This window comes from Oxyura jamaicensis, chromosome 18 (genome assembly GCF_011077185.1).
Source record: "Oxyura jamaicensis isolate SHBP4307 breed ruddy duck chromosome 18, BPBGC_Ojam_1.0, whole genome shotgun sequence".
Taxonomy (NCBI): Eukaryota; Metazoa; Chordata; class Aves; order Anseriformes; family Anatidae; genus Oxyura; species Oxyura jamaicensis.
This window is the reverse complement of record NC_048910.1, coordinates 9,892,568-9,916,078: the sequence shown is the minus strand read 5'-3', so window position 1 is coordinate 9,916,078 and position 23,511 is coordinate 9,892,568.

The window sequence follows — 23,511 nt, the reverse complement described above, 5'->3', positions numbered from 1 at the left end:
GCCTGCTGCCCTGCGCCCGGCCCCGCTCCCGGGCTGCTCGTGGGGACTCCGCGGGTCCCCCAGGGCAGGAGCCCCCTGGGCTCCCCCCGGCAAAGCCCTCCCGGAGCTCTGGCCCCCATCCTGGTGCCCCCCTCCCGGTGCTCAGCCCCATTTCCGTGGTGCTGGAAGGTGGCAAACAGGCCCCCTGCAGCGCCTGGCACTCCACAAGCTCCCAGGAGGGACCACGGCGGGCACCCCATGCCCAGGTTTGCGGCTGGGCTCAGCATCCCTCCATCCCCCCTTCTGCTAGGGGAGAAGCTCCAGAAAATGAGCCCCATGGGGCTGGGAAGGTGCTGGGCAGTGCAGGGCGGGCAGCGCACGTGGTGATGCCTCTAGGAAAATAAATAAATTAATTAAATAAAAAGGCACCTTCTCGTTTTGGTGTGCCTGAGCATCGTTTATGTCGCGCCCTGGGCAAAAGCACACACACGGTGCTGTGCCCCCACCCTGCCCCGGCGCAGCCTGGCGTTGCCCACGCCAGCCAAAATCGTCCATGGCCTTAAGAAAGGGAGCCAAAAAGGACCCACCGCTGAGGAGCGTCCCACCAGCCTCATCCTGCCATCCCACATCTCCACCACACGGGTGGACCCCGCTGTGAGACCCCATGGGCACGAGGAGGCGCGCGGGACCCCGCTCACGTCCCCATCCCCAGCAGCTGGCGCATCGGGGAGACAAACCCCAGCTCTGGCCCCAGGGGCTGAGGGTGACCCTAGGATGGAAATCAGAGAGTCACGGCCATAAAACTCCCCATAAAACCCACGCCACCTTCTCATTGTACACCGCTGAAAGCACAGCTCCTTTGCAGCACCCCTAAACGAGGCACTTGTCCCTACCAGGAGCTTGAGAGCTCGCCGGCTCTTCCTAAACGCATGTCCCTGCTCAAACCACTGGCAGCATCACGATCCTGAGCCGAGCAGCGAGGAGGCCACGAGGCATGGTGGCCCCGATGTGGCATCCTCCGAAGCTGCGATTCCACCAGCTCTGGGCTGGCCGAGTGCCCCTGAGAGCTACGAGCAGCGAGGAGCTGACCTGCTGCATGCTGATAGGTGCCGGGCCCGGGCAGCCCGGGCTAATAACACAAAATGGCACGGCGGTGGATGGTTGGTGCTGCCCGATTGCACATTGCGTCCCCCGAGCCCCTTGTGAGGGGGGTGTGAGACCTTCTCTAGCCCAGGAGAGGCCACCGCCAGCTGCCGGGAGGGGACAGCTCTGCCTGCTGCTGTGTCCTGAACTGGCGTCGAGACACCAAGCTGGCATTAAGAACTCATTTTTAATGAGTGTCCCATGTAGCACCACAGCACAGAAAAATTAAGCCACTGCAACGGAAGCTGAAAACCTTGAACTTTTCCACTTTGGAACAAAATCTCTTCCAGCATCACGTCATTACACCTCACGAAGGAGTCATCCAAGCAAGCCGTTTTCTCCAAGCCCCGTGGTGCAGCAGCACTGCCCTCAGCCACGCGCCGATGCCCTGCGCCAGGCAGTAAAGCAGCTCGGGTTCTTAAATTGACTGCGTTATTCGGGATCACATGCGCCAGCACGGCCCACCCAGAGAACAGCCATCCTGCCTCTGACACTGCAGGTGGATGCTTTGGGAACAAAATGAGAGGAGGGCAAGCCCCTGGGGCCATGGCTTTGTGTGAAATGCCCGCGGAGCAGCCTGTCCTCCCAGCGCCGCAGTGGCCCCATTCATTTTCTGCACATCCAGTCAGGGAGTCTGTTTTCTCATCCTGCCAACGGGGAAGAGTCACGTAGTGCCTGAGGTTTGAAAGTAATCTGATGAACTAGGCAGGCGGTGGCAGGTACAAGAAGGTCCTCCACAGTTTTCTTCATCTTTATCAGTTTCTGGAAGTCCTTGTTCGGAGATCTACAGGGAATCTCTGTGCTCAGGTAGCAGCTGCAGTCATCAAGAAAGCAGAGTATCTTTGAATTTTCTTCTGATTTTCCAGTCTAAACTTGAATCTGAATTCCCAGGCTGAGCAGCAGGAAAATTAACTATTTATATTTTATTTGTTCGCTCTTTTTTATTTTAGATATAAATTCAGTAAATGCGTGAAAAAAACGACAGCAAAAAGCTCTGTAAGGTAGCATCACCCAGCCGGGCTAATGCCTTCGTGGTGCCACTGCAAAGGCCGGCCACATCCTCGCCTTGCTGGATGCTGCTACACATCATGCGCACAGTCAGAGCAAAGAAGCTTGAAGTCACATCATGGCACCAAAAAGGAATAATTTTAGATGAAAAGAAGAATCCGTGTGCAGTGAAGCTCCATAATAAAAGGAAATGAATTTTTATTTCTGTGTGTGTGTGAGAGCTTTTTTGGAGCAGGCAGTGAAAAAAACAAAACACTGGAGGAAAGAAAAAAAGCAGTGGGAGCCCTTAAGGAGCCGAAGAGCTCCTGGTGCAGCGCAGCACCCGCGCTGTCCTGCCTGCCCCCAAGCAGCTCAGTGCCTCCGCTGCCTCTCCTGCGCACGAGGCCGTTGCCTGCAGGTGTCCTGCTCCACGGGAGGTGTCTCCAGGTTGGTGTCTGCTTGCAGAAAATGAGGCCAAACGCCAGCGATGGCGAGGCTCTGAAGGTGACAGCGGGGCTGTGCTGTTCAGCTCTCCCAGCTACAGTTATTTATGGGTACACCCGAGCCGAGGGACCTACACCTTGCCAGTTCTTAAACTGCTTTCACCTTGAAACAGTCCTCTTGGTGCTGGCACGTCCAAAGGCGATGCTGCTGTCCCCTCCTGCCTTGTCACATCGCTCATCCGGTTTGGAGCAAGCCTCGCTGACAGTGGCCACCCATCAGGGACCACTGCGGCCATCGGGTGCCTCCTGCCACTGTGCAAGCCCAGGGGAGGAGAGGTGCAAAATGTCCTTGGTGACTTGTGCAAGCGTTGGCTGCTCGCTGGGGGGGCTCAGTTTTCTTGTAGGCGAGTTGTGCCGCTCCACTGCTCCATCCAGCCACGTCAGGTGCTTGGCCATCCCCAGGGCCAGCTCTGACGGCTGATCGCTCTCCTATATGTTGAAATTCTCATGATATGGGAGTATAATGAAATCAAACAGCCTGGGAAATAACAAGAATAGCGATGCCTACGTCTCACATCACGCTTTTCCTGGACTGCAAGTCCTGTACCGCAGATGACCGTCGGTGCCCATCACTGCACACACCGGTGACACTGAGGACAGGGCAGTGCCTTCCCCGTGTCCATCCCCAAACCAGCGACAAAGCCACAAAACGCCACCAAGCCCTGGCCAGCCCCAGCCACTTGGGCACCAGCAGGTCAGAGGCGAGCCAGCAGCGACGCCGACTCTGCCCACCACCGCGAGACGCACGGCAGCGGTGCTCCGGGGGGCTCAGGGTGCGCGGCATCGCGCAGCCCGAGGGGACCCACGCGGCAGCACGGCCAAAATCCGAGCGCGGCATTAGTCAGAGGCTGACGTCACGGGCGCTGTCATATGCTCAGCAAGCTGCGGCATTCTTGCTGGTGGTCATGTTGATAACAAGATCAAAGGCTTGCGAGTATTTCAACAGAAGTGCTGGGAACAGTCTTGATCAAAATAAGAGGAAGGCCCTGTATACAGACGACATGAGAGGTTTGCAACCCACATGTGAACCTTTGAAGTTATTCTTTTTTTTATTTATTTATTTTTTATAAACTAGTTTAACATCATTAGTTTAAGAGGTATAAAACCAATGGCTGTATAATCTCTCCATACTGCAAGCACAGGGTATTACCCACATGCAGGCATGCTTTCACGGTGGAGAAGAAAGCACTGCCAGAGATACTCAAAAATAAGACAAGAAAACACACAATTAGTTTTATGGGATTTGAAGTTCATTTCAGAAATCGACATACTTTTGTTACCAAGTATTGCCAGATAAGTCTGATACATTTTCTCTGCCTATAATCCTTTTAACATTTCCATTCCCCCCCGCAGACTTTTTTCCTTGATGTTTTGTTCAGCGCACTCCCTGCTATCTGCACACGTTTGGCCGGATTTTTTAGACTTGAAAGGGGCCCCGTATCAGCATTAAACGTTCTCTGAGAGCTGATAAAACGCACACAAGCACTTTGCTATCTATTAACATTTTTGAACTGCTTCCTTCACCTGCACGGAACCGTGATTGAGAAGAGGGTGGGGGCAAAAAAGGGGAACGAGGATACTTATGGCCAACTTTCCGCGACTTATTTTTTCCACAAGCCCTTCCTCATTGCGCATGAACTAGGCACCGCTTTCTCTGCTAGCTTCTCGTTCAACAACCGGTAGGTCTGCAAGGCCTCTGGCGGGCAGCTACTTGCCTGGATGCGTGCCACTGCCTTGGGAACAAGGGATGCAAACGCTACGCTGTTGCATGCAGCTGTGCTACATCCTCTGCTGAGCTCCTCACAGGTGGCAGAGTCCAAATTTTGCCCCCTTAAGGTAACTTTTAAGTCCTGTTGGAGGCCAGGAGGTGCCTCTGTTACAAAAACACCCTGAAATCAGGTGGAATGGATTTGGGAGAAGGTGGAAATATTTCCACTGATGCCCTTGGGTGTGGGATGGGACTGCTGTGGCTGCTGGGGACGTACCCGTGATGCCACGGCACAGCCACTGAGCGTGGTCCTTTTGCAGGCAAGTGGGAGCTCCTTAGAGTCCTGCTTGGGGCCACGTTCCTCCTCAGTCAGTCTCTGCTCACTGCTTTGCTAAGCTTAGTACTGATTTTGGTTTTGCCTCCTACCTAGTGTGCCACGGGGACTGTGGATGCGGAGCGGCCTGGAGGTCAGCCTGCAGGGATGCTGCACCCACTGCACCCATGGGTGCCGGTAGAGCGCCTCTCAGGCACCCCCCAAGCAAGGTGTCCTGCACGGCTGGTGTTGGCTTGCTAAAAGCATCACCGGCTAACAGGAACGGGCCCGATTTTCCCTGCTGAGGGGAGCCGTTCTGCTGCGTGCGCAGACCAAGCAGCGTGCGCTGGCTCCAGTCCTGTGAGGGCCGGACGCCGCTGGACGAGCCCACGGCCAGCGTGGTAACATGTCGGGGCTGAGGGTGTCTTGGCAGGGCAGCGCAGGAAGTGAAATATGTGATGTGTTACCAGCCTGAACCGATGGGATTCGATTCTGCAATCTAATCCGTTTTGTTTTCTGGCTGGTTTCTAGTGCTGTGTAAAAATGGTTACTTAAAAACGCAACTAAGTATGAAGTGTACTCACTGAAAGTCTCAGCGAGGAAAGGAAACCCAAATGTTTTGAGTTTAACTATTAAGCATAGTTTCCAGCTAGTGTGCTCAGAATTTGAAATTAAACAAATGAAAGAAACATGTTTCAATGGTTTTATGTAGGCAATAATGTCATTAACAGGAAATCAAGAAATTGGGCTTTGCAGCTGCAGCACGGGGTTTAACCCTTCCCATGCAGCGGGGTGCTTGCTGGGCTGCCGCAGGAGGGTTGGAGCTGCGCCTGCCGCGGGGCACCCCACACAGACAGCGGGGCACTGGGTGCCCCAAGCTGCGTGATCCCAAAAGGGTGATGATAACGGGAAAAGCGGGAGAAGAGACACCGGTTACGAGCAAAAAGGCCTTCCTGACTGGTGGAAACCTTTGAGATCACTGAGTCAAATGGAACTCCCCACCTCCAGGGGAAAAAAAAGAAAAAGAAAAGGAAACAAACAATAAAACCAACCCGCAATCCTTTTTAGCTATTTTTAGGTGCATTGTCAAAGTTGAGCACCCTGAAATGACACCACTTTGGGTTTGTTTCTGCCTGTCGATTTGATTCTCGGTACCAGGGAAGGCACTGGAGGAGCTGGGTGATGCCACCACCGTGCCTCTCACAAGCAGGGCCAATACTGAGCTGAAAAACAACCATTGTTACTGAGTTTTGAAGGATGCCTGTGAGATACGGACTGGAGGGAGGAGACTTTGCATGGAGAAGGCCTCGTCCCCACGTTGTACAGCAGGCACAGCCCCAGCCCCAAGGTCCCTGGGGTTTCCTGTACACAAACAGTTACCCAAGCAAACCCCTTATCTGAGCCCAATCGATGCTGGAAACACCACTGAGAAGAAAATCCCCGGCATCCACCCGATGGAGGGGACAACAGGGAGGAACCAGAGGCAGACTACTCGGTTAAGCGATGTTTTTATGGTTTGAGATGCCCGTGTTCAAACTCACCACACAGGACACAACGTGAGCCTGGTTGTGGTGCTGGGAATGCCCCACGGGTCCTTCCTGGCCTTGCATCAGGGGAAACCCCAGCCTCCTGGGACGGAAAAAGTGGTTCACGTGGGCTGTCTGCCTGAAGAAGGGTGGGGTGGGGTGGGGTGGGGTGGGGTGGGATGGGGTGGGATGGGATGGGATGGGATGGGATGGGACTCTCTACCCTGGGTCTGCCTCTGTTACAGAGCAAAAGCAGAGAGCTGGGTTTGTTGCTGACCTGCACCAAACTGTGTGGGACTTCCCACTCTGTGGGGAAACCAGCACAGTCCCCAAAAGTCCCCCAAAGATGAGGGATGCCCTTTGGTTTGATTTCTCCTTCACCCAAGCCAGCACTGGCAGGCTGCTGGGGGCAGGCTCCATACAAAGCTCTCCTTCATGGCCTCGAATACCCAAAAAGCCCCGAGGGCTGCCCCTCTTTTGTTCAAGCCAGCAAACAGGGGCCCAGTAGTGACAGAATTTGTGCTGTAGGGCCTGGCCCTCCACATCAGAAGCATGCGTGTATTCTTTACACAATTTTCTAGAACTGGAAGCAGAAAAATTCCTTGTGCTGTCGTGGCACCACACAGACCCCACTGCCAGCCCTTGTCCTCCCTCCAGAGCAGCACCAACACCCAGACCATGGATGAACAGCCCGGCTCTCAGGCAAATACCTGGATGGTGCCTGGGACAGCTTTCCCTGGCACTGGGCCCCTTCTGCCCAAGGAACACCCAGTGCAAATTTTTGGTACCATTTCATCCAATATCAGGTTGCACTCCTCTCCCTTTTTTGCAATTTCTCTAATTTACGCATATTTTTTTAGTAGATAGTATCTTCCCCTGCCAAAGCCCTGTTGATTGTAAGAAAACATGTTTTCTTCCACCATGGGAACCTACACCATAATACTTTCAAGACAGGTTAAATAATTAATCTCAGCATCATTGTTTCACCTTTTCATTAAATGGAGGGAAGGCTCAGTAAGCATGAGGTCAATCTCTCTCCAGACTAGACCCCAAAATGGCTCTTTGGACATATCTTTGGTTACGAGTCATTGATTTTTCTTTTCAGTAGCAATCATCATGCCATGGGAGAGACCATCAAAATATTGTTTCAAACTTTTTCTCCTTTTTGTAGAAGCCTGGAAATCATTTACTCAATATCCTTTCTCCCCATAAGAAACTGGGGGAACTGGGAACCTTGTTATGTCACTGAAAATCAGGAGAAACCGGAGAGAGATTTGGCCACATCCTCACTACTGTGTAGTCCCAAAGCTGTAGTCACTGAAACCAGGTTCTGGGCTTTCTCTTCCCAACACAGCTGAAATGAAGACACCTTTTTCCCTTGAGAACAAATCTAACTTGATATCTTGAGAGCATAATCCTGGATTTTTCTCATCTACAGCTGACCTCCCCCCATTTTTCACAGCATTTTGGTTTTCAGGATGACCGTGGGGAATGGCCACCCCCTTACTTCAAGTGGTGCAGACCCCGTCTGCACCACTGATAACAGACTCATTAAAAGCACAACAGAAATGCTGAAATCTGCTTATTATTATAGACATAACTAGACGATAACAGAAATTCCGTGGATTTAACCAATTTACCATCGTCCTTTCGTTACGCAGGCTGCACATGAGAACAGAGAGCAGCCTATGTTAAATTGCTTTCAGTTCATAAAGAATGTAATATCAGTGCAGGCAAACACTGAGTTAATTTATTAAATTCAGCAGTATGTCATTCCCACAAGCTCATGCCCCTTCCCGTCTGTTGAAGGGAGCACAGATCACAGACCGAAGTGGTACACCTGAGAGCAGGCAGCACTGCAAGTGCCCGTCTGTCACGCGGGGCTCTAAGTGAAATGGCAAAAAGCTGGGGGCCGGACACCTGGGGTCAATCAGCGCCCGGCCCTGGGCTTTGGCCCTGTTCATATGCTCCGCATCTCCCAGCGGCGTGAGCCCTCACAGGGTCAGAAGGGACCTTAAAAATCCTCTTCCTCCAAGCGGGCTGCCTCCCCTTGCTGCGGAGGGGAGCGGGGCCATGCTTTGGGGCAGCAGCCACAGCCCGCTTCCTTTAGGCCACCCCCTTCACTGGGAGTGCTTCATGCAGGATCAGGGAACGCATCCAGTTCAAAACAACCCTTCCCCTCCCCCCCCGAAAATAGATACAGAAGAAGGCTGTTTACACCCTGGATCGATTCCTTGCCCTGATTCAGCCCGCAGCCACAGGACGGTTGCACTGGTGCGAGGTGCAGGGCACTGTGCCGGCAGCCAGCAGTGGCCACGGCAGTGGGGATGGGAGGACTCTGCGCAATTAATTGTCTTTACTTTTGATTTTAGTCCATAGGTTTTCAGCTTACAAACGTATTTTTTATATTTACTTCGAGTACCCCCCGCTCCCAGCTGAGCCAGGGCTGTTCCTTTACGTGCTGTTCCCAAATTCCTGGGCCAGCCCTGGCTTTAAATGCCCCGGACACGGAGGGCGCAAGGGGCAGCTCCACGTGCCCAGACAGAAATGGATGCTTAGCCACGCAGTCCGACAAAACTCAGGGAGAGTTCTCCAGATATACCCACCTCCGCAGACGAGTTTAAATATGGATAAAGATAGTTGGAATAATATAGATACATTTTTTTCCATGTTGTTTTCTGTTTTGACTCCTTTTGGATTATTCAAAGGGAGGTGCAGGCTTTGATCTTCTCTATTGGCAATATTTTTTCTGCGAGGTTTTTATAGTTTGAGAAGAGATGTTACATGCTTGCAACAGAGACTATCAATATGATGTGGGTCTGAACAAAAAACCTGGTGTCAGGTTCTCCATTTGGAGTGTTACCTCAAGCTTTGAAGTTTGTAATGATTCAAAAGCATCTAGAGCTGCTACAAATGTTAATAAAATTAAAGCCATCTGAAAGTGAGGCTTGCATGTGCCTTTGAAAGTAGGTCTGTGATCAGTTATTACCCTCAATTACCTTGTTGTCCACTCTTTTAGCTCGAGGTTAAACTCTTAACACTTCGCTTTGAAGTGGTTATCCTTTTATCTATGACCGGACTGAGGAATTTAAGGGCAATAATCAATGAGAGCTTCATAAGAATAAAGGGGAGACAAGGCCAGGGAAAGAGGTGTGAATGTGCCCTTAGCGGCTGGCTGCGGTTCTGGGGGCTGCAGGGGACGTGGTGCTCAGCGATATGATCTTAAAAAAAAATAAAGAAAGGGGAAAAGGGGGGAAGAAAGAAAAAAAAAAAAAGGAGCCCCAGCAATTTCCAAACCACTGCTAAAAATAAAGCAAAAGCACTAATTCGGGGTGGGGCTGGGAGTGGGGAGAGCACAGCGAGGTGAAGCGCTCATCAAAGGCGCGGGACGAGTAATGAGGCCCAGAGATACGATTAAAGAATTGGCTTAATCGGGGCTTTGATGTCCGCCATGGCACGTCACCCTGCCGGGCGACAGCAGGGACGGGGATGGCCGTGTCCCCCCGGTCCCTCTGCAGACCGGTGCGGTGAGTGGTCCCCAGCACGGCGAGAGGTCCCCATGTAGGACCTCAGCCCGACACGAGCAGTGCCTGGGCCAAATGGTGGCACCAGCAGAGACACCACGAGATGCCCAACAGGACACGAGCGGGTCCCTCCCAGCCCCGACCTGCAGGGTCCCCTGCGAGGGGATGTCTTGCCCTCTGCCACCTGCACCTCGCTGGTCCTTGGCCACCTCCCAGCTCCCACAGGGCACCACGAGGCCACCAAGGGACACAGGAGTCCCTTTTTGAAGAATTGGTGGCCCAGGGGAGCCACGAGGCGGTTGTTATCCCATTCCTGCCAACGAGGAGCCCCAGCTCCAGCCACGTCCCTTTGTGCACCCCAAAGGACGTCGGCGTGCCACCCAGCCCCTTCCCCACAGAAAGACAGACACCCTCTGCTTTTACTCCATCAAGGGAAAATTGTTGCAGTACCGCTGGGCAAATTTCTTTCTTTTTCTTCCTTTTTTTTTTTTTTTTTTTTTTAAATCCGAGGTGCCTAAAGCAAGGTGTTGAAATCTGTGTTTCGAACGCCGAGCTTGGCACGGGATCAAATCCAAATGGCCTGGTTTTTCTGAAGTCCTGAGCACAACCTCCAACACTGTCAAGCGAGAGCTGCATGTGCTCAGCATCTCTGAAAATCGCCCCGCTTTGCTTTGATCCCGTGCCAACGTTTGGATTTGTGTGTCTAATTTAAGGTGCTTGGGTTGGAAAATGTTGACAATTATTGTTACTCTGAAATTAAATCAGTGCTTAATTATCGAAATTGACGGTAACTTATAGTGGCATTTTCTAAAGAGCCTAAGGGAATCAGAAGGAGATTTTCAAAGGCACAATGGCAGTTCAATGTCTCAGGGCCACGTCTGCCTCCTCATACCTGCACTTCCCTGCTACCTGCCCCTGTTCTGGTTCTTTTTAAGGGCCTCCTGAGAGGTGCTGAGGTCTCTCTACCAGGAAGGTACGAGGAGAGGTGGATCCAAGCCCATGAGTGCAGACCTCAGCTTCCAGCCCTCCAAATGCACTTGGCTAAATCACAGTGAGAAATCAATTGGCTTTGGGTGCCTAATTCTCCTATAATCCCTCAGATAATCCCAGCTTTAGGCTTCCAGATACTGATAAAAAATAGAACAATGCAAGAAATTTGTGCAAACATAATAGAAAACAAATATATAGCTCACACAATGTTCAGATGCTCTGAACTTAGTAAGAAATAGGTTTAGGACAATAGCAATAAAATATTGCTCAAGAGAGAGCAAAGGCACCGAGACCGCGGAGCCCGGGGCTGAGAACACTGTTTCGTAATTAAGGTAGCCTCGAGACAACGATTGTCATACAGCGGCGTTGCTCAAGGACCCAACCATTATTGCTTTCATTATAATTTTTCAGGAGAGGAGCTTTTTCTGGCTCGGCTCCATGTTCATTCAAAGCTCCCAGTCGCTAACGAGAATGCATCGATTGAGAAACGCTGATGACAGCCTCGGCGGGGTGCAGTAAAGCAAGCCAGGGAGAGCCTTGGGCCACGAGGGGCAGGCATGGGGTGGGCTGGGGGCAGACCAGGAGGTCTGCTGGAGGAGCTGACACCAGTGGGGACACCCGATGTCACGCTGGGGGCGAGGAAACCACCGAGAGCAGCACGGTGAGACACGGATGGCCGAGCCTTGCAGAGAGAGGCGGAGGTTTCTGCTCTTCGTGCAGCCAACTGGCTGAAAAAGGAGTGGCAGGGAGGGTTTTTCAAAGAAAACGGAGCTGAGTTGAAAACAAAAGCTGGTAAACACAATATTACAGCCTATCTTCTTTACTTTTTTCTTTTTTTTTTTTTTCCCATCAAAACCCAAATTTGAGTAAAAAAAATGCAGTTGGTTGTAGCTCTGCCACCGGGTCCCAAGTGACTCTCCCTGAACGGCAGGATTAACTCCCATCATCCGACATTACCTTGAACATGACCGTGCCTGCCTGCTCTTAACTGCTGACCTATCTTAATCATCCTCGTAATTAATACGCCGAAGCGAAGTCATGTTCCAACACGGTCTAATTTTCTAGCGAAGACAAGTGCCAAGAAGCATTAGGAACAAATGGAAACACCCCGCGATGGCTTCCTCTTGCACCAGCCCCAGAGAGCCACTGCGGGTAATTGCTCGCCTACCTCCAGAGCCCTTTCAAGCATTGGCCCAGGAGGACCAGGAGGACGCCTGGCCCGGGTTAATTACCGGCTAAGCAAACGAGCAGCAGCCGTGGCCGTGGGGCTCAGCAGCCAGGCAGGGCTCGGCAGCGCTCGCACCGGCTCCAGCTGCTCTGATGTTTGGCCAATTATCAGCACCTGGATACTCAGGCAAGACGGAGGTAATGGAAGGAGGTAATGAAGGAAGAAAGAAACGCTTTCAAGTTCTCGCTGCTTCTGTAATAATGCTTCTGGCCGGGACGGTCCGAGCACACCCCAGCTCTGGGAGCATCCCTGGCCGCTGAGACGTGGCCGGCTGTGGAGCGGGGAGCACGGACATGTCCTGGGGGTGCAGAGGGCTGAGCCCCATCCCATGGGGCTGGCTGCAGTGCCATGCACTAGTGCAGCATGAGAATGACATATTTTTTTTTCGCAACTTGTTGTATCAAAGAACGGAGCCAAATACCCTACAAAAAATAGATGGGTTTGTTATAAAAGGTCCCGGTTCTTCCACAAAGCAGTGTATGTGGCTGAGGACAGCGTGCTGCACTGCTCTGCTCCCTGGAAACACACCAGGCATTTCTCCTCCCGGGGTGCTCGTGTAAGCCAGGCGGGGTCCCCGCTGGTGCCCCCAGCCCCGAGAGCTGCTGAGCTGGCAGGCGGACAAGTCATGTCCAAGGTCCTTCCCCAGGGCCAGGGGGATCTTGCAGGGGGTGACCATGTCCCCTGAGTCTTGGAAGAGGGGAAAATGGTGCCATAAAGCCCTGGGGTACACGGAGAAGCCCCGAGGCAGTCAGTGCCTGGAGCTGCAGGAGCTGTGCCGGGAAGGCCAGGTGGCTCTCCCCATCTTGGGGACACGGGGCACCAGAGGTTCTCACAGCCAGGCAGGAATCACAGGCTAACGAAACTCAAATCAGCTTCCATTAAGGCTTCAATGCATTTTCTCCCCACCCAAGACAAACAGCCTTCTCCTGGGTCCCCCCCCCACACACACACTCATCCTCGGCACCTTCCCTTTTTGTCCCTCCACCAGATTTAAGAGCGGAGGCAGACAACAGGAGAGCGATGAGCGGCAGCCCCTGCTTTTGGCACCTGGAGATGGGGTGGCTGTGCTGACTCCTGCCTCCGTCCTGGCGTGAGGGGGGCGAGGAGCCACCAGCAGGGCTGGAGGCGAGCAGCTCCCTCCCTGCCTTTTACCGTTCCTCCAACATAGTGCCTCAAACACCCCCGGAACGGTGCATCACGTGCTGGGGCAGACGGGTCCTACTGCAACTCATCCCCGCTCTGATGCACGACCCACCAGCAATGCTTACAAATTAACGCCTCCCTTCCTGGGTGTCCCATGGGTTTAAAGGAGCAGGGGATAATCCCTGGTAATGCCTCCTCCTCCCTGCACAGCCCCCGCAGGTTCGGACCTTCCCAAAGCAGCCGGAGGGACGGGGAGTGGAGGCACAGCCACGCTACACGAGGCCGTGGCGAGGTTTTGGGACTCTGACGAGTTGGCAAATCCCTGGATAAAAGGGAAAATATGTTCGTAATAAATAATAGTGAAGTAACACGTTGCGAAATATTTACTCCCTCGGAAAGCCGGCTGTTTGCTCGCAGTGGAGCTGCTATCTGATCCTCTGCCAAACGGCGCTGAGTTCCCTGGAAAAGAGACTTTTCTGCGGTTGGCAACAGAAACCAGGTGCCCAAAGAGCAGCACTGCATGCGTGTGCGCAGGCGTGCGTGTGGAGGGGGAGATGGGCCGGGGGTCTCCGAGTCCCGCGCAAGCCCTGCGAGCGCAGAGCGGAGGCACCGTGGGGCTGAAACTCTGCCTTGAAGTGCACCTATGGATACGTCAGCGTGGGGACTGGGGAAAGGAAGAGAGGGGAAAAAAGAGAGGTGTTGATAAAATCCTTGTTAGAAAGAAAATTGGATTAGCGGTGCCATTCCGGCCATGAAGTTCTTTGAGCTGGGGAAAAGAAAATAATAATCTTGTTCCTTTTTTTCCCCTCTCTCCGCAGCCCACAGAAGGCCTCACAGCCAAAACATCAGTCCCTCTAATCTTATTTTCTTTTTTCTAGCATGTATTTTATTAACCCCTTTTCTCATTTAGCTGCGATGAATAGCTCAGTGGGTAACATCCTTCTTAGAAAGTGAAAACCTCCTTGGAGATGCGGCGCAGGGACAGAAATGCAGACAAACTTCCAGTTCCCGCACTTGGAAGAAAAGCCCCTTCTGTAATCCTGTCTGGTGGATCCCGGCGTTGTCCCCCAAGGTAGCCGCTATTTCCAGGTCCCCTCTGCAGAGCGGGGACAATCGGGGAATTTAGCTGCCGACACGCCAGGAGATCGTCCCCGCCGCTCTCAGCTCCATGCCACGGAGCAGAGATTGGGGGATAAAGAAACGGGTGCCCACGCCTGGCTTGGGAAAGCCGGGCTCTGGTGGGTGAGGGTCCCGCTGCGGCGGGCGGGGGGCTGCGTCCGAAGGCAAGGTGCTGGAGCATGCAGTGGGACAAGACCTTTGGTGCAGCAACGCAGATGGATTTGGCCGGCCTCAGCCTGCAGAGACACTGCCCCACAGCAGAGCGGGGGAAAATCTGCTTACGGGGCTCAGCCTGGAGCCGGCTGGGGAGCCCCAGGCCCTCAGGAGCGGTGCCTGAGCTCATTGCTGGAGGCCAGGCTGGGCTGGTGGGGCATGGAGGAGCCTGCCGCTATGGGGCACATACAGTACTATCCTCCACCACCCCGTGGGGCTGGCCCCGCGCTGACACGGGGCTGCTGCTGGCACCGGGATTCCCAGCGGTCCCATCCCCACCGTGCTCCAGGGATCAGGAATTTGTCCTCTTTGAGCGATTTTGTGCCGCAAAGCAAACAGGTATCTCAGAAAGCTCACCGGCCCGTCTTCTGCTGCGCACGGTGATGGGAGGCCAAAGAAAAAACAAACAAACAAACAAACAAAAATCCCTCCAAACCCAACAAATAAAACATCAAACCCAACGGAGACATTCCTGCCCAGCACTGCTCTCAGCGAGGACAGAGCTCTGGCCTGGCGATAAAGAAAACGTCAGCTCCAACTCGCTTGGATGCTGCCTCCTCTCCGAGCAGCAAACCTTCCTGGGAGAGGAGCGGGAGCAGGATCCGGCCCTGCGCGATATTTGTGCGTTATTTTCCTTGACAGCTGCGGTGCAGAGTGGTAAGTGCATGTTTAATTCATTCACAATTTATGGTGTAATGAGAACAATGAGTGTGTCTGAGGGAATAATTGCTTCACGGCGGGGAGCTGGAGAGTTCAAGTTGGTTGGCACCTGGACTTTGAATCGGGGCCGGCGGGGATTGGCTCCGCCAGCCCCACAATAGCGCTGGTAACAAAGCTGCTGGGGACGGGGAGGGGGCTCACAGCCACCCCTGTGCCTCGCTGCTGCCCGCCTGAGCTGCCCGCGCCTTTCCCTGGGTGTGTGGGGCCGTCGGCCGCATCCCAGGCACTCCCCGTGGACTCCTCCGGCCCCAGGGTGCTGGGCACCACGCAGAGCTGCGGGGGTGCTGAGCTGGCCCCTTCTCACCCTTCATTTTTGCAAGTGATCTGCAAAGCCGTCCCCCCTGGAAAAATGCTCTCTTATCCCACTCCCACCCCAAAGACCTCTCCAGCTCTCGGTCCTGGCCGCCCGCTACCGAAAACCTCCTTTTGTCGGGGAGGGAAGGGGTGTAGGGAGGGGGCTGACCCCTGGCAGTGCCCTCAGCAGCCACATGGAGTTTCGGAGGCCTCGGAGGTCAAGAGCATCCATATGGAGGGCCCGGCCGTGCCGCGCGTCTCCCAGCTGTCCCCACGGCAGCTGCGCTCGCAGCCCAGCACGGCTCCCGCGGGGGCTGCTCCCCGAGGGGCCCTGGAGCCCGACAGCCTCGAGAAGGCTGAGGCCGGAGCTGTGCCTGGCTCCGAACCCTCTCTGGGACACTACTGGCTGAGCCCTGACAGATTGTGTTATCCACCACGGGCGCTTTCGTGCCGTGTCTGAACGGGGCCGGGTTTAGAGCTGGCAATAAAGAGAAGCCGACAAAGCGTTGCTCAAGCGGCGCGAGGTCTGTAAGAGGCTGTGAGCAGCTCGTGCCTCTTGGCACCCAGCGGAAGCGCAGATCTGATTTCTCCACCAGATGCGTCAAAGCACGAGCAACAAATCTTCTGTGCCACAAATCCACCCCGAGGAGATAATCTATCAAGACGGGGCTCTTGGACAGAGCATCACATGTTGGAGGGGAACGGGCTTGTAAAGCGCGTTGAGAACCTCGGGTGGAAGGTGCCATGTAACCACAGGGCTGTTGTTCATTACGGCCCCGTTACATTGGGGATCTGCACTAGGGACTGTTGGCGCTCGAGCTTTGCCATACAAGGACCGCACGGGATGGAGCTGGGACTCCGTTCCCGGCCTCCACATGGGAAAGCCGCGTGCTGGGGATGTGCTCGCCTTGGACTTCTTTCAGAGATGCTGAGCTGCGAGTCCTAGTACACATTAATCCCCACGCAGGGCTCGACAAAACGCTCCGAGCACGTATGTAACGCTCGGTAGTGAGCGGAGCCTGCTTTTAGCTGGGGCAACATCTGGGGGTGAGCAGATGTGGGCCATGCGGATGGGCAAGGCACTGTGAGGGCTTTCTGTTAGGGACCCGGAGGCATTTTGCTAACTGTTGAAGTGCCTTAGGCACATAAATTCTAAGCTGTCACTTGAGCTGGGAACTTAATTCAGGCTGAAGGGATCAGGGCTTCAGGCTCCTGTGTCACTCAGGTCCCTTCGAAAATATCCCACCTCTCTACACGATGGAAAGAGGCACGGGTAGGACCGGGAGATAGAGTTTAGGTGCAGACAGAAACACGGATTTGCAGTCCTGACAGAGAATCGCGTTTTATCCCATCTAGTCTGAGGTTAAACACAACGTTGTGTCAAGCCACATACGGAGGAAAGCATGGTTTGGCAGCGGCGTCTCGCGTAACCACGGCTGAACGTGGCACACCTCCGCAGGGCCGCCGCTGCAGCAGCGCGATTTGCATCGCGGGGAGCGACAGCCAGCTTGACTTTCATCTGCACCTTAGGAACACCGAGGAAGCGGAGTGGCTGTGCGCACATCAGCCGCTACGTCCGCCCTGTAACACTGCGTCTCAGCACAGCTCCGGCTGTTCGTTGTAAGCACAGATCCCTCTCTGCATGGGCAGGCAAAACTGCAGACGCCGAGTGTTCAAAGAGAGATGCTACCAGGACTCTGCCTGCATCTGCCCTGGGCAAGGAAGGCTGAAAGCAAGGTGTGGCCACAGGTGTAAAATGGGAACGGGGCTGGGGTGCAACCCCCTTGCCCTCTGCTCCGGCCCTTCCATGACGCTGGGCCAGTGCTGTGCTCAGCCATGGCCGGAGCCCCTCCAAAATCCCACCTGGGTGGTATTCGGACACAGCCCGGACCCGGAGGAGGATTCAGACCCATCCCTGAGCCCAAGCTCTCCTCTCCTCTCCCAGCATGACAAACCCAGCCCAGATGGCAGGTCAGGATACAAATAAAACCACCCGTAATTGCACGTGGTTAATTACCAAGGGTGGTTGGGTTTCTTGGAGAACATTAGGTTGTGAAGAGTCTCAGAGAGCCCTCAGGGCAGTCAAATCAAAGCAAGCATCAAAACCTAGAGCTGTTTTGAAAACACAGCTTCAAATGCATACTGCGGCGGGGCAAGGCTGCAGCGGCCTGCCCAGCGAGCAGCACGGCGCTGCAAGGGCTCTTGCTGCAAAGCTGGGCCGCGTGCGAGGGCAAAGGCTGCGACCTCCGGGCCACAGACATCTGCAGGAGCCTCCAGGGAGCCCCAGGGCTCCACCGGGGGTGATTCCAGCCATGCCAATGCCTCAGTGCTCAGCCAAGCTCTGAGGCAGCCCTCGTGCCCCAGGTGAGTGGGGATGTTTCTCCTGCTTTTCTCCCCAGCCAACCTGTCTGCGTGCGGCTCTGAGGCTGCGCTTGTGAGATGCACTTTACGGAGTTGTCCTTCACCAGCTTGCAAACAATTAAAAGTTAATTTAGGAACATTATTCCTAATAAAGAAGTTTAATAAATAAATAAAAGAAGTTTTAATAAACTTCTTTGCTCACAAAAAATTGAGAGTGATAATTGCTAACCCTGCATGCATTTTCAGACAGCCCAAACCAACACTTCTTATATTATCAGGTTTTTGGAATGACGTAGCAGTGTTACAGGCAAGGACAAGGTGCAGAGAGGGTGAGAGCAGAACTGAGTAAAATAATAATAATAATAAAAAATAAATAAAAGACAAGTGAAGAAAGAAGGCGCTGCTCGGCCTGGCAGGGCCACGCGGGCGTTCCCAGCTGGGGACCGGGCGCTGCAGCCCCTGCGTTCACGTAGAGCCCCGGGCACTCAGGCCCATCTGTTGCGGTGGCGTCGGGCCAAGACACCAGCAGGCCAGATCCTGTGCGATGCTCAGGCCCACAGGCCAACTTTGCACTGCTTGTTGCAGCGAAGAGGGTTCACCCCAAGAACAAAGCCTAAAATACGCCTTAGCAGTGCCCAGAGAGGAAGGATCAACCCCCAGCCTTAAATATGTGAAAGAAAGTACGCCAGAGCCCATATCAGACCCATGGTCTAAATACCTTGATTCCAACCAACATCGCAATGTAGTACACCGTACGCTGCAGCAATCACAGACCCATTCCACGTGGGAAGCTGCTCTACCTGCACGAAGGCAGGCAGACATGTGCCCAAGTGCTCGGCGCCACTGCTGTTGGGACAGGGCGTGGGGCAGCAGCTGGGCCTCGTTGTAACCGGAGCAGGTCTGCAGGTGCCTGGTTATTTTTTTACTACACCCAGTATTTATATTTCAAACCGTAGCACAGCCGCCCAGCGGAGTGGTTTATGGCACCCGTAACGCCAGCAGGAAGAGCCATGGCAAAGGCCTGGCAAAGCAGCACCAGAGCCACCGCCTGCGTTGGGGACATACCTTGAGTTGTGGGAACGGGGCCGCAGGAGATGCTCCATGGTGGGCTGCTCCGTGCCCTCACTGCTGTAGAAATGGGGTCCGCATTTGCTGCCCTCTTGTTTAAATCTCTCCTGCGTTAATAGCAAGGAAACTGGGCCTCGTCCAAACCCTTTGAACTCAAAGATAAACTTTCAGGAGATTGAAGTTGGCTCTGGGTGGGAAGCTGTGTGTCCCACTGATCCTTGCTCAGGAGCGAGCTGGTGGAAACACAACTCACGAAGACCCACGTGCTGCACTCTGTGCCCACGGGAGGCCCAAGGACCTCTCTCTGCACTAAATGCCACAGCGACAGGAAGGTGAGTCTGAATGGGTTGTGTGACACAAGCCCCAGGAATGGGACCAGCTGGCCAGATGTGCAGATGTGAGCCCAGCAGGCCCACTATGCCATGGCAGATGTGTCTCACTGCTTGCTTTGTGCTCATTGAGATGCAGCCACAAACAGCACCCTTCCTTCCAGCCATGCACAGGGCAGCACAGCAGGTACACACGCTTTGTGCCAGCCTCCAGCAGGAGACGTCCACCCCTCATGTGCCCCGGAAGAAGCCAAGAGAGTGAAGGGGAACCTGCTGGGACAGTTACTGGGGCACAGCACTAATGCAGCTCCAAATCCCCAAACCCACACCAGCTCGAAGCTGCTGATCCCAGGATCTCCTGAGCACAGCAGCACCAATCCCCTGCTGTAACCTTTGCAGGAGATGGCAGTAACATAGGTGGTCCTCCAGAGTGAGCTTACAGGGCTTGGTCTACAGCCAGCTGTAGAATCCTGAACGTTTGAGTTTAAAGGGTTTGGACTAGGCCCAGCTTCCTAGCTGTAAAGGCAGGAAAAGTTTAAACAAGAGGACAGCAAATACAGTGACAAAATTGGATCTCTATTACAAAATCAGGGAAGAAAATGGAGACTTGCTTACGGCGTGCAATTAAAAAGTGCCTGCATATCCTTCTGAGAGAGGCAAAGTAGGCGGTGGGACCGCAGCCGCCCCTTGCAATCTGGCTGTCGCCTTGACCAAAACCTGCCTGTGTAGTTTCTCTATCACTTCAGCTATGAGACAGCTGCATTAAAAATGTTGCATTCCTTTTCTCCACAAACTGATCAATCCTATGGGTTACTTCAAAAAAAAAAAAAAAAAAAAAAAGGTTGAATCATTCGTTTTCTCCAGGTGTTGTGCAGCAATCAGTGAAGAAAGGTTGAAATTTCAGAATCATTTTGGGGGAGCGAGGCAGGTGACTTTTGGCAGGGGCAGACTCCCTCCCTGGCTATCCCAAACCCTTTCTCCCTCACAGCTCCATGGCGGTGACCCCCTGGTACCACCACCTTGAAAAAAAAAAAAAAAAAAAAAAAAAAAAAAAAAAACGCCTTAAGGACAGGCAGAGGCTCACCTGAGGAGGGCCAGGGCCTCTACTTTGGAGCCAGTGCTGAGTCCCCTTTGTTGATGGTTTTATCACCTCATTACATGGAAGCCTGGGTGGGGCTTTTCGTTTAATATTTTGGCAACTTCAACTACCATTAAGCCATTAGCTCTGCAGGACTCTGTCTCCTAGTGGGTGGCAGGTTTTCTTCCCTCCTGCTTTACAGAGAATTACAGGCCCCGGTGAGTGATTTTGCTCTGTCAGAGCAAATTGCCTTCACTGACCTAACATCTAATAAAATGGAAGATATTTCTCCAATTATTTCAAGTGCAAAGCACTAGATTTTGTGTTATTTCCACTTACACTTGAAATATAGAGAGAGTGTGGATAAATTGAAACAACCTAATTTTAGGACTTCTGGCAATTTTTCCATAAGCACCTCTAACTGTAGTGCCCACGCTGCTCTGAAGAAAAACAGAAAAAAAGGAGAAAAAAAAAAAAAAATCTCAGCACAGGTCACTGACAATTTCAGCTCTAATAGACAACTATATTAGGAGCAGTAATTAACGGTAAATGGAGCCTTTGAGTGTCTGGTCTGCTCCGGATCTGTGCCCTCAGTGAGGCCTGGGTGCCCAGCGGCTAAATCATCTGCTAAACAGGTTTTTAGTGCCGTAAATACACCGTGGGTGGGTAAACGTGCTGGGGTGACTCGCCCTTTCTGGTGCTCAGATCAGCCTAAAGATGGTATTTTGCTGAAACAGCTACAGAATTTTGAGAAGTATTTACATTTTGTACAGTGCTAGTCTGGACGTAAAACGATGTTTCAGGTCCCTGAATGCCCGAGTTTTGTGTTAAGTACCCAGTTTTAGCAGCTTTGTGGCAGGTCAGTGAGCTGAGCCCCACATTCCCTAGCTGCAAGGCAGCACCCTGACCGGTAAACCTTGCACAAATAGGCTAAAAAACTTCAATAAGCAGAGAAATGAAGAAATAGAACTCACGTTTCCTCACTCCATTTTACCAACGCGTCTTCACACAGGCCCAGCTCTTGCTCTGCTCAGATAATCCAGCTCTGAATTTCACTCGAAGAAAGCAAATGGAAAAAAGCAACAGGGGAAGCGTCTGCCTGCTCAGCCTGCAAAGTTCTGAGCTCACACTGTCGGGGTTTCATCCAGCCGATGTTACCGAGAGGAACCTCAGCCCCTTCCAGCTGCAGGCCGCATGAGGCGGCCTGTCATGGTGCCAGCACCCAGCACAGCCAGGCCCAACGCCTGCTCCTGGCCCCTTGTGCCTCACTGAGGAGCCCGGGACGAGCAACATTTCATCCCCCGCGGCCCCGGGAGGATGAAGGAGAGGGGAGGAAGAGTTGATTAAGATCAGTTTTCACTATAGATCCAAATCTATACTGAAATTAGTCAGCCAGTGACCTCATCCAACAGCGATGAGCAAACAAGATGACAAGCTAGTGTCGATAAGTCTCAGAAGACGTAACATCATTCCTGAGTACAATTAAACACAGCCTTACAAACATTCAGGCTCTGAGTGCTCATGAAATCCATATGGAGTCATTAGCCTTCTTAGGTCTGGCTTCCCACCACCCTCAGATGCAGATGAGTGCCTGGCTGCATGCAAAGTCACTGAGATCTAGGTTGGCTCTGAATTTAGAAAGAAAGAGCCATTTCTGAGGAATCCTTTGCTAAAACACTTTCTCTGGAAGAAGAGTGATCATCTACGAACCCACAGGCCACTTCAGACAGACTCCCTAACAGACTTGCCACATCTTCATCGTTTTTTAAAAGGCTGACTCTACACTACGGCTAACGGTGGGGTTCAGCAGGTCAGTGACTGCTTCAGTGTTGCACCTTACGGGGTGGGTGCTACCCCTCAAGCCATATGGACTGTCACAGGCTTCATCTGGAATAAACTTCACCTCTGATCTACAACAGCTTCAGTGCAAAGCCACTCGGAATATGCACATGTGCTGTGCCAGACAGTGAAGCAGAGGGAGTGGGATACACCTGGGGCGGCCACAGGACAGGAACCATACTGACCAGCTTTACAACACCTGATGTTCTTCACTGGAGGCTCCTGGACACCACAAGGCACAGAGATGTTTGGTGTATGCATAAGAACGCATGGAACCCCACCCTTGTGCGTTTTATGTGACATCTGTATTATTAAAATTAATGTCAGCATTGGCTTGGCTAGTGAAAGAAGCACAGCACATAGTGACCGGTGACCAACAGGAAGGATTCAAGGGATAAGGCCTGGACCAGCAGAGATCTGAGCCACTTCGCTCGTGGATTGCAGAGCAAGTGCACGATGCAAGGTCATCACTCTTTTCTGTTACCATGCTTGTCTGTAAATGAAGCGGAGATCATCTCATGGTAGCAAATGTTAAATAAATGATACTTTGGCCAGAGGCTTGACTTATTTATACTATTACAAATACCATGAAAGAGAGCTGCATAATCGCTATGTAGAAGTGTTACAAACTGCTCCCAAACACAACACACACACACGTTCACTTACTTTCTCTCACACAAGTTAAGTTTTCACAGGATCAGATCCTTAGTCACATCCTTCAATGCTGTTTCACAAAAAAATAAATTTCTAATTTAGGGAGGAAAAGTTTTATTTAATTATCTTCTTTTTTTGATTCAAGTTGACCAACTGCATATCTTCCACTGGCCTTATCAAAGAAGCCACCGGTACAAGAGCACATCTAATTTTAAGCAGGCTTTAGTTGGCAGACTTAAAATTGATCATGCATTTTAGTTTCAGTAACTTGCAATTTCTTGCACTCTTTGATAGCACACTTTAAAGAACAAGCCTTCTTTAATGGCAAAGGCTTAAAAGAAATGACCCTTCTGAACAAAATATCAAAGCTTAGAACAGATAGTCCCTCCAAAAAAAAAAAAAAAAGTCTGAATTAAAATGACCTTGTGTTCTGAAACTTTTTCATACAATATCTGACGTCTTACTTTTCCTTTGTACCCTCAGAATGAAACCAAGTATAATTCAGTAGTATGTGGTGCCTCCAGTACATTTTGTGATTTGGAAAGAACTTGCAGTGCATTAAGATAATTTAAAAAAATAAAAATAATCAGATCCCGTATATACTCTCTGTCAAGACTGCTTGTTATTAGTATCAAAGCTGTGTATGTTTTCCAGAAAATTCAATAAAACACTGTAATATATTATAGCAATCACAAATACTTCTCCTAGTTACAGTAAAATCTTTTTCTGTACAACAAAATCATTCCTCAGTTTGAAACCACAGTTTACAGAGATTTAGGGCCTATCTGCTGT